Source organism: Theropithecus gelada, chromosome X (assembly GCF_003255815.1).
Source record: "Theropithecus gelada isolate Dixy chromosome X, Tgel_1.0, whole genome shotgun sequence".
NCBI classification, from domain to species: Eukaryota; Metazoa; Chordata; class Mammalia; order Primates; family Cercopithecidae; genus Theropithecus; species Theropithecus gelada.
In genome coordinates, this window is record NC_037689.1 from 114,361,975 (window position 1) to 114,373,826 (window position 11,852).

An 11,852-nucleotide genomic window follows, 5' to 3' on the forward strand; every position below is an offset into this window, starting at 1 on the left:
TTTATAATAGAGGGTACGAGGTAACTCACAGAAGAAAGTTTTATTTTTCACAACAGAAATCCTACACATTTATTTAAATGTTAAAACAGCTATTGTCCTTCTCTCCAACTAGGAGACAAAGGAACTGTCTTTTATGCCATCTAAAGTGAATCCCTCCACATTATTTATGCTCACGTTCTCAATTTCTCTATTTCCCCACTCATCCACTTCAGTTTAGCTTTTTGCCCCATCCCTCCTTAAAATAAATCTGGTTATGTCACCAATATGTCTACATAGACTTTACAGCTCACAGTTTATTTGACTTCTTATCGATATTTGCTGTTGAACTGTGCAACCATTTTTGAAACACATTTTTCTCTCAGCTTCCACAAGACAGTACTTATCTGTTATTTTCCTTCTATGTTTCTTTGCAGGCTCATCTTCCTCTTCCCAGCCTTTGTATGTTATACTTAATCAAGGTTTGTTTTTAAACTTTACTGGCTTCTCAATCTATAATCTTTCTTGTGGCTTCAATTAGTACATACCCAAGTGAGTAAAATAGAGATACGTTCATCTGAGACATTTGGAATCCAAAGCAGGATATTCAACTACTTGTTCTACATCATTCTTTAACTATTTTAAAGGTACTTCAGATCAATGCTGAACACATACCCCACTCCTCTCTCTCTCTCTCTCTGTCTCTCTCTCTCTCACACACACACACAAATCTTCCCCCCTCAGCAAATATAGTCCTCTATAAAGATCCTCTGTTTCAAAGAATGACATGTCCAAGCATCAAGTTGTAGAAGGAAGAAATTAAACTGCATTTTTGACACTATCCCACTCACACCCCATAGCTAATCCAGAACTAAGTCTCACAGACTTTACTTCCCAAATCATTCACAACTATTCAGTTCTCTTTACCTCCACTGCCACCACCCTAATACAAACCAACATCATCGCTTGACTGAATTTCACAACTTTCTAAATTTTTCCTACCATCTTCACTATCTCCGCCTTTCTAGCAATTTCCAATTGCTGCCAAAAGTTGTAATGCTAACCTTATCAGTGGCTCCTCTTTCAATTTAATATATTTCAATGTTTTCTTATTGCTCTTAGGTTAAGATTAAAACTCCCTAACATTTCAACAAAACAAATCTCTCTATGCTTTGGGCTTCACCTATTTTTCAAGTGTTTTTTTTTTTTAATTTTTTTTTTTTAATTATTACACTTCTCTATCTTTCTGTAATTCAGCTACACAGGGCTTTATCAGGGCTTTCTGCCTGCCATATTCCCTCACAACACAAGGACTTTGTATATGCTATCTTTTGTTTTATTGAACATTTAATCCCATGGTCCTTCAAGTCTCCCAGCAGAACTCAGGTCAAATTTGTTTCTAATACTACTTACTTCTTCCTAGAATCCATCTTAGTTTGTAGTTTTTATTTGTTTTGTTATTACTGCCTGGAGTTTTGCCTAGAGTCTAGATTCTAGCTCTGTAAGAGCATATTTGCTTCTACTCACTAGGCATATATCCAATGCCTAGTGAATAATTGTTGAATAAATGACTGAATGGATACTTTTTACCAGCACAACTGTTATATTCACCAAATAGGAGATTAGTTCTTTTGTCCACACCTTTCCATGTCTTTTTTTTCCTCACCAGTGGTACAATGTCCTCACTTTCCTTAGACACTTGGTGCTCTCAAAAACTTTCTCATATTTTTTTTTCCTAGTTCTAAAATTTTAGTTCTCATATGATAAGCTCATTTAAACTTAAGAATCACAGGCTGCTAAGACTCAATAGTTTTCTCCACCCAACTGGAATTACATTTTTAAAATGGATCAAATCTTATAAGTAAAGCAAAAATCTTCTATTATGGGATTTCTTCTATTAGTCAACCAAGTGAAAAAGGGTTCTGAAACAGAGGTCTACCAAAGAGACAGTCTTGTCCTTACTCTATTACTGTGAGATCCACTTCTTGTTTATAGTACAAATATAAGCTCATTTGGTAATTGTCTAGAAAATAGTTGACAACATTTTTTAAACTGAAGTTTTAAAATAATTAAATTTTGCTTATATATCAGAGCTGAGAATGATATATTTTCCATTTCCACATAATGTAATACATGTGTTTTCACATTTTAACTAACTTGAGTGGTAATTATTGTTGAAGTGGTTATTGTCAAGAGAGTATATACATTATGTCAATAACTATACATAGGTATATATATTCAGATAGATAGTACATAATTGATTTTATAATATATATGTTAACAGTGATAACAAATTATCGTTACATTCCTTTCTGCCTTGTATCCCAAAGAGGAATAACTTCTCTTGAGAACCATAGACCCAATGAAAGACTTAGCACTGGAGATGACCAATTCATCCTGGCTTCCATGACTTGCAGGAGGCTGTACATTTTATTCATTGGGAAATAGAATTTCTGCATTGACCTAGAATACAAAAAGAAACCCACAAGTTGTTGAGATTCTGATTGATATACAGCTACATTAAAATGAGAGACAATGTAGTACTGTTTGCCTGTTTTCTTTCAGTCACCACAGAGTAATAAAGGAAACATATTTTTAATTACCATTTCTTACTAGAATGTTGAAATATTAGCCTCCAGATACCCATTTAAAAGCCTGAAACCAGATGGTGGGAAATATCAAACAGAATCAAAGTAAAGGGGAGAACACTATGACTAAAGTGATTTGGAGACATCTGATGCATGGAAACGGAGCATATAAAGACTCCAAGAGAAAAAAAGACAAGGCAGAACTCAACTACTAACATCTCTAAAAACCTCAGATACATTTCAGAAAATGATATCAAGTCAGTAATGAGCAAATTCACACTTTATTTCACTTGATGGCTAGAAATCATAAGCTGTAGTTTCCAGCATTAGATGTAAAATTGCTTCTTTAAGTATAAGTGATTTTGATACGTTAAATTTCCATGGTGGCTTTCTTTTCAAAAAGTTTTCTCAGACTGAGGTTTGCAATGACATAGTTGTTAGCATAATCTTGCAAAGAGAATAATGCCCAAGTGACATTGACCTCTTTCTCCTTTCTTCTAGTTCAACTCCACAATCTTCACCACATGCCTCCAATATTCAACCACCATATACAGTGGTACCCCTTTATCTGTGGTTTCACTTTCCTAGGTTTCAGTTACCCATTGTCAGCTGCATTCAGAAAATGGGTGAGTACTCCTGACCATCAGGGTGAAACCTTGTCTTTATTAAAAAATATATGCAAAAAATTAGTCAAGCATGGTGGTGCACAACTGTAGTCCCAGTTACTGAGGCAGGAGAATAGCTTGAACTCGGGAGGTGGAGGTTGCCGTGAGTCGAGATGGTGCCACTGCACTCCAGCCTGGGTGACAGAGCGAGACACAACTCAAAAAAGGAAAAAAAACAAAAAGAAAAGAAAGAAAATGCGTGAGTACAATACAATCAGATATTGAGAGACAGAGAGACAGTGACACACAGACACACACACACACACACACACACACATACAAACACACATACATGAGACAGAGAGAGAGAATGAGTCCATATTCACATAGCTTTTATTACAATGTATTGTTATAGTTCTATTTTATTATTAGTTTGTAATTGGTTATTTGTTGTTAATCTCTTACTGTGTCATGTATGTATAGGATAAAATATATATACAAATACTGTATAAACTCTATAGTTTACAGTTGTTGGCCCAATAGAATGACTGATATCACTCTTTTTCAGCCTCAAAAATGTTCTAGTTTGGATATTAACTTATATGACAACTCTTGCTATAGGGTATAAGAGGAGAAGTATTTAACCCAGTCCTGGGGAATCAGAGGCAACCTCCCACAGAAAACCATAATCAAAAGCCTAAAGGCTGAGTAAGTGATCGCTAGACAGAAGGAGATGTAAGAAATGCTTCCCAGGCAAAGAATGTAGCATATGAAATAGCCAAGAAAGAAGATGTGCTAGCACATTGAATAAAAGTAAATATGGCTGAAGTATTATAAGAATGGGAGAAAGTGTGCAAAATGAGGTAGTAGATTGGACAGAAATCAAAAACACCTTTTGGTGTCTTGAACACAAGAAGCAAGCTCTGGTCTCGGGACCTTTGAGTCCTTCGTTACTTCTGCCTAATGCATTCCTCCTCGAAAAATTTTCTTCAAAAATCCACATGGTAGCCGGGTGCGGTGGCTCATGCCTGTAATCTCAGCAGTTTGGGAGGCCTAGGTGGGTGGATCACGAGGTCCGGAGTTCAAGACCAACCCGGCCAACATGGTGAAACCCCGTCTCTACTCAAAATACAAAAATTAGCCGGACGTGGTGGCACAAATCTGTAATCCCAGCTACTCAGGAGGCTTAGGAAGGAGAATGACTTGAACCCTGGAGACAGAGGTTGGGGTGAGCAGAGATCACACCACTGCACTCCAGTCTGGGAGACAGAGTGAGACTCCATCAAAAAAAAAAAAAAAAATCCACGTGGCTCTTTCCCTCACTTTATTGTAGTCTTTGCTCAAATGTCACTTAATTAGAGAAACCTTCCTTCGCCAGTCTAAAATAACATGCCTCCTCATCATTCTCTATTCCCTCAATGTGCCACATTTTTAATCATAGTACTTATTACTCCCTGATACATATTTCTTATCACCTCTCTTTCCCAGTATAATATAAGCTTTACAAGAGAAATTATTTCTTCTTTTCACTGCTATACCTTTTTCATCTAAACTTGTTTCTGGCACATTTCAGTCATTCCACAAATATTTGGTAAACGAAAGCATGAAAAGCTCTTAGGTGCATGGCAGATAATAAGTATTAAAAAGTTAATTATTTTATTGTGAAGTATGATAGGGAAAAGGAGATCATAAAACATGTGATAAAATTAAATATTTGATTATCACAGTATCACTGACAAGAAACCTGGGTTTGAGTCTCTGCTTGAAACATCCCACAAAAAGAGGGACTTCACTACTTACTGAGGTGGACTATGCCAAGATTACATAAAAAGTCTATCCATTTGAACATTTTTTCTTAGGTTGAGCTGAAATCTGCCTTTATATAACTGCTATTTCCCCCAACTTAGAAAAAAAAAAAACAGTAAATTTTTTTCTGAAGAGTTAGTCTTCTATCATGTTTCTTTGCTTTTAGACAGAAAAAATAATTCCTCGAACTGTATACTTCATGATTTTTAGTATGTTTTTAAAATATTAAGACAAAATGTTGTAGATATCAACAGATTAATAGGTATGATCTAATGAGCGTCTTTGGTTCCTGGGTATCAATACTAATGCAATTTATTATTCTATGACCACTATTATTTATTGTTGTGAATAGTACTGTGATAAACATACATGTGAATGTGTCTTTATAGTAGAATGATTTATATTCATTTGGGTATATACACAATAATGAGATAGCTGGGTCAAATGGTAATTCTCTTTTAAGATTTTTGAGAAATCGCCAAACTGCTTTCCATAATGGCTGAACTAATTTACATTCCCACAAGCAGTGCATAAGTATTCCTTTTTCTCAACAACCTTGCCAGCATCTGTTATTTTTTGAGTTTTTAATAATTGCCATTCTGACCTGTATGAAATATTATCTCATTGTAGTTTTGATTTGCATTTCTCTAATAATCAGTGATGCTGGTCATTTTTTATATGCTTATTGGCTGCATGTATGTCTTCTTTTGAAAAGTGTCCATTTCCTTTGCCCACTTGTTAATGGGGTTGTTTGTCTTTTGCTTGTAAATTTGTTAAAATTTTATATAGATTATGGATAATAGACCTTTGTCACATGCATAATTTACAAATATTTTCTCTCATTCTGTAAGTTGTCTGTTTACTCTGTTGATAGTTTATTTTGTTGTGCAGAAGCTCTTTATTTTAATTATATTCCATTGGTCAATTTTTGTTTTTGTCATAATTGCTTTTGGCATTTTTGACACGAAGTCTTTCCCAGGTCCTATGCTCAGAATGGTATTTCATGGGTTATTGTCCAGGATTTTTATAGTTTTAGGTTTTACATTTAAGACTTTGATTCATTTTGAGTTAATTTTTGTATGTTGTGTAAAAAGGGCATCCAGTTTCAAATTTCTGCATGTGACTAGCCAGTTATCCCAGCACCATTTATTGAATAAAAAGTTATTTCCCTATTGTTTCTTTTTGTCAGCTCTGCTGACTATCAGAGGGTTATAGGTGTGCAGCATTATATTTAGGTCTCTATTCTGTTCCCCTGGTTTGTGTGTCTGTTTTTGTGCCAGGACCATGCTGTTTTTGTTACTGTAGCCTTGTATTATAGTTTAAAATCAGATAGTGTAATGTATCAAACTTTCTTCTTTTTGCATAAGATTGTCTTGGCTGTTTGGGTTCTTTGGTTCCACATGAATTTTAAAATCATTGTTCTAATTCTGTGAAGAATGTCATCAGTGGTTTGATGGGAATAGCATTGAATCTGTAAATTGCTTTGGGCAGTATGGCTATTTTAACAATATTGATTCTTCTTATCCATGGACATAGAATGTTTTTCCATTTCTTTATGTTGTCTCTGATTCCTTTGAGCAGTGTTTTTTACTCTTGTAGAGGTCTTTCACCTCCCTGGTTAACTGTATTCCTAGATATTTTGTTACTTTGTGAATATTGTGAATGGGATTGCATTCTTGATTTGGCTTCTAGTTTCTGTGTTGTTGGTGTATACGAATGGTACTTTTTTTTTTTTTCTGAGATGGAGTCTCACTCTGTCACCCAGGCTGGAGTGCAGTGGCATGATCTTGGCTCACTGCAACCTCCACCTCCCTGGTTCAAGCCATTCCCCTGCCTCAGCCTCCTGAGTAGCTGGAATTACAGGCACATGCTACCATGTCGAGCTAATTTTTTTCTATTTTTAGTAGAGACGGGGTTTCACCATGCTGGCCAGACTGGTCTCGAACTCCTGACCTCAGGTAATCTGCTTGCCTTGGCCTCCCAAATTGCTGGGATTACAGGCATGAGCCACCATGCCCAGCCAGTACTAATTTTTATGTATGTATTTTGTATGCTGAAACATTGCAAAGGTTGTATATCAGTTCAAGTAACTTTTGGACAGAGACTATGGGGTTTTCTAGGCATAGAATCATATCTTCCATAAACAAGGATAGTTTAACTTCCTCTCTTTCTATTTCAATGCCTTTTATTTCTTTCACTTGCCTGATTACTCTAGCTAGGACTTCCAGTCCTATGTTGAATAGGAGTGGTGAGAGAGGGCATTCTTAAGAAGAGCAACTCCAAGACACATAATCGTCAGATTCACCTAAGCTGAAATGAAGGAAAAAATGTTAAGGGCAACCAGAGAGAAAGGTCAGGTTACCCAAAAAGAGAAGCCCATCAGGCCAACAGTGGATCTCTCAGCAGAAACTCTACAAGCCAGAAAAGAGTGGGGGCCAATATTCAACATACTTTAAGAAAAGAATTTTCAACCCAGAATTTCGTATCCAGCCAAACTAAACTTCATAAGTGAAGGAGAAATAAAATCCTTTACAGACAAACAAATGATGAGAGATTTTGTCACCACCAGGCCTGCCTTACAAGAACTCCTGAAGGAAGCACTAAACATGGAAAGGAACAACTGGTACAAGCCACTGCAAAAAAATATTCCAAATTATAAAGACCATCGATGCTAGGAAGAAACCGCATCAACTAATGAGCAAAATAACCAGCTAATATCATAATGACAGGATCTAATTCACACATAACAATATTAACCTTAAATGTAAATGGGCTAAATCCTCCAATTAAAAGACACAGACTGGCAAGTTGGATAAAGAGTCAAGACCCATCAGTGTGCTGTATTCATGAGACCCATCTCACATGCAGAGACATACATAGGCTCAAAATAAAGGGACGGAGGAAGATCTACCAAGCAAATGGAAAACAAAAAATGGTAGGGGTTACAATCCTAGTCTCTGATAAAACAGACTTTAAACCAACAAAGATCAAAAGAGACAAAGAAGGCCATTACATAATGGTAAAGGGAACAATTCAACAAAAAGAGCTAACTATTCTAAATATATATGCACCCAATACAGGAGCACCCAGATTCATAAAGCAAGTCTTTAGAGACTAACAAAGAGACTTAGACTCCCACACAATAATAATGGGAGAGTTTAACAACCCACTGTCACTATTAGACAGATCAATGAGACAGAAAGTTAACAAGGATATCCAGGAATTGAACTCGGTTCTGCACCAAGCGGACCTAATAGACATCTACAGAACTCTCCACCCCAAATCAACAGAACATACATTCTTCTCAGAACCACATTGCACTTATTCCAAAATTGACCACATAGTTGGAAGTAAAGCACTCCTCAGCAAATGCAAAAGAACAGAAATTTTAACACTGTCTCTCAGACCACAGTGCAATCAAACTAGAACTCAGGATTAAGAAACTCAGTCAAAACCGCTCAACTACATGGAAACTGAACAACCTGCTCCTGAATGACTACTCAGTCTTGTTTCAGTTTTCAAGGAGAATGCTTCCAGTTTTTGCCCATTCCATATGATGTTGGTGGTGGGTTTTTCATAGATGGCTCTTATTATTTTCAAGTGTGTTACATTAATGCCTACACTGTTGAGAGTTTTTAACATAAAACAATGTTCAATTTTATCAAAAGTATTTTCTGTATCTATTGAGGTGATCATAAGATTTTTGTTTTTAGTTCTTTTTTATGATGAATGACATTTATTGATCTGTGTATGTTGAGCCAACCTTGCATCCCAAGTAAAAAAGCCTACTTGACCATAGTGTATTAGTTTTTTATGTGCTGCTGGATTCAGTTTGCTGGTATTTTGTTGAATATTTTTGCATCTATGTTCATCAAAGATATTGACTTGAAGTTTTTGTTTTGTTTTGTTTTGTCTTTGCTAGGTTTTAATAGTAAGATGATGCTGACCTTATATAATGAGTTAAGGAGGAGTCCTCTCCTTGTAAATTTTTTTGAAATGCTTTCAATAGGGATGGTACCAGCTCTTTCTTATATATTTGGTACAATTTGGTTGTGAATCCATCTTAACCTGGGCATTTTCTGGTTTGTAGGCTTTTTATTATTGATTCAGCTTCTGAACTCATTATTGGTCTGTTCAGGGATTCATTCTCTTCCTGTTTCAATTTGGGGAGGTTATATGTTTCCTGGAATGTATCCATTTCTTCTAGCTTGGGCAGTATTTTTAGCTTCTGTTCATAGAGGTGTTCATAGTAGCCTCTAAGAGTTTTTTGTAATTCTGTGAGGTTAGCTGTAATGTTTCCTTTATCATTTCTGATTGTGTTTATTTGGATCTTCCCATTTTTTTCTTTATTACTTTAGCGAGCAGTCCATGTTATTAATTTTTCCAAAGAACCAGCTCCTGGATTCATTGATCTTTTGTATGATTTTTTGTGACTCAATTTTCTTCAGTTCAGCTTTAATTTTGGTTATTTACTGTCTTCTGCTAACTTTGGGGTTAGTTTGCCATTGTCTCTAGTTTCTATACGTATGATGTTAAGTTGTTCATTTGAGATCTTTCTGACTTTTTGAGGTGGGCGTTTAGTGTAATAAACTTTCCTCCTAAAATTGCTTTGGCTATTCCCCAGATATACTGGTATGTTGTATCTTTTTTCTCATTATTTTCAAAGAATTTATTCATTTATTCCTTAATTTCAGTATTTAACCAGAAGTCATTTAGCATCAGGTTGTTTAATTTTAATTTAATTGTATGGTTTTGTGTGTTGATTTTGGATTGAGTATGGATTGTGCATTGATTTTTGGTTTTATCACATTGTGTGCTAAGTGTGTGGTTGGTATGATTTTCTTTTAATTTGCTAAGAATTGTTTTATGCACAATTTTGTGGTTGATTTTAGAGTATGTGCTATGTGCAGATGAGAAGAATGCATATTCTTTTGTTTTGGGATAGAGTTCTGCAGATGTCTCTTAGGTACCTTTCATCAAGTGTAGAGTTAAAGGCCCAAATATCTTTGTTAGTTTTCTGCCCTGATGATCTGTCTAATACTGTCATTAGAGTATTAAAGTCTCCCACTCTTATTGTGTGGTTACATAAATTGCATCATAGGTTTCTAAGAATTTGATTTATACATCTGAGTGCTTCTTTGTTGGGTGCATATATATTTAGAATAGTTAGTTCATGTTGAATTGAGTCCTTCAGCATTATGTAATGTCATTCTTTCTCTTTTTTGATCTTGGCTAGTTTAAAGTCTGTTTTGTCTGAAATTACAATAGCGACCCCCTTTTTCTTTTTCAGGGGATTGACTGTGGTATAAGGTGGATTCAGTCAATTGGCTTCATTTTTGGAATATTTTAGGGGGTCAAGGCTTAGATTAGGACTCCTGGACTGCATGTTCTAACCGTAGGTGGCTAGTATCGGGCCCCCCAGCTTTGCTTTCTGGGTCCTCAAGGTTAAGAACCTGCCATGCTGGAGGGCTCAAGGTGTTCCCAGACTGCTGGCCACAACATTCTGACTGGTAGTGGCAACTAAAGTACTTCATAGGGCAGTAGCAGTGGAATCTGTTCTTGTTTGTACATGCCATTCACAGTGATAGTGTGGTGAGGTACGCACTCATTGGCTGCAGCAAGGTGCTGGTGGATGCAGGGGTGCTGGCCTCTTTGTGGCCATTCACAGCAACAGCGGTGACAATATGGCACAAGGGGGTGATGAGCCCAACTGACATCTGTGTGTGTGTGTGTGTGTTTATGCTGGGATTGGTGTAAGCATAGGGGTGGGGCACTGGCAGGCCCTGGACCCTGTAAGGCCTCTGTGTGCATATTCACATGGATGGCAGTGGCCACTCCAACAAAACATTGCTTAAAGTAAATTCAATTGACTAAACCATGACTTAATACTTTTCAAACCTAAGTTTTTCTATTTGAAATTGTTATGAAGTTTAAATACTCTGTGTATCCAGTTAAAACAAAAGTTTTATTAAGCAAAATAATTCAGAGAAACTTTTCTACAATGTTTAGAATTCATTTTTATCATTTTGAAATTTTTGGGTTTTTTTCTTAACTTTTTATTTTGAAGTAGTTATAGATTCACAGGAAGTTAGAAAAACAGTACATAGATATTCTATGCAGCCTCCATCCAGTTCCCACGATGGTCACATCTTAGGTAATCATACTATAATACCAAAATTATAAATTGATATTGGTTGCATGTCATTTTATCACATGTAAGCATCATCAGTATCTTTTATACTACTTCTTTATACTTGTACACTCCTTGACCCAACCCCCAAGCCCCTGCTCATTACTATTAACTCCTGATGACCACTAATATGTTTTTTTTTTTAAAATTTATTTATTATTATTATTATACTTTAAGTTGTAGGGTACATGTGCATAACGTGCAGGTTTGTTACATATGTATACTTGTGCCATGTTGGTCTACTGCACCCATCAACTCGTCATTTACATCAGGTATAACTCCCAATGCAATCCCTCCCCCCTCCCCCCTCCCCATGATAGGCCCCGGTGTGTGATGTTCCCCTTCCTGAGTCCAAGTGATCTCATTGTTCAGTTCCCACCTATGAGTGAGAACATGCGGTGTTTGGTTTTCTGTTCTTGTGATAGTTTGCTAAGAATGATGGTTTCCAGCTGCATCCATGTCCCTACAAAGGACGCAAACTCATCCTTTTTTATGGCTGCATAGTATTCCATGGTGTATATGTGCCACATTTTCTTAATCCAATCTGTCACTGATGGACATTTGGGTTGATTCCAAGTCTTTGCTATTGTGAATAGTGCTGCAATAAACATACGTGTGCATGTGTCTTTATAGCAGCATAATTTATAATCCTTTGGGTATATCCCCAGTAATGGGATGGCTGGGTCA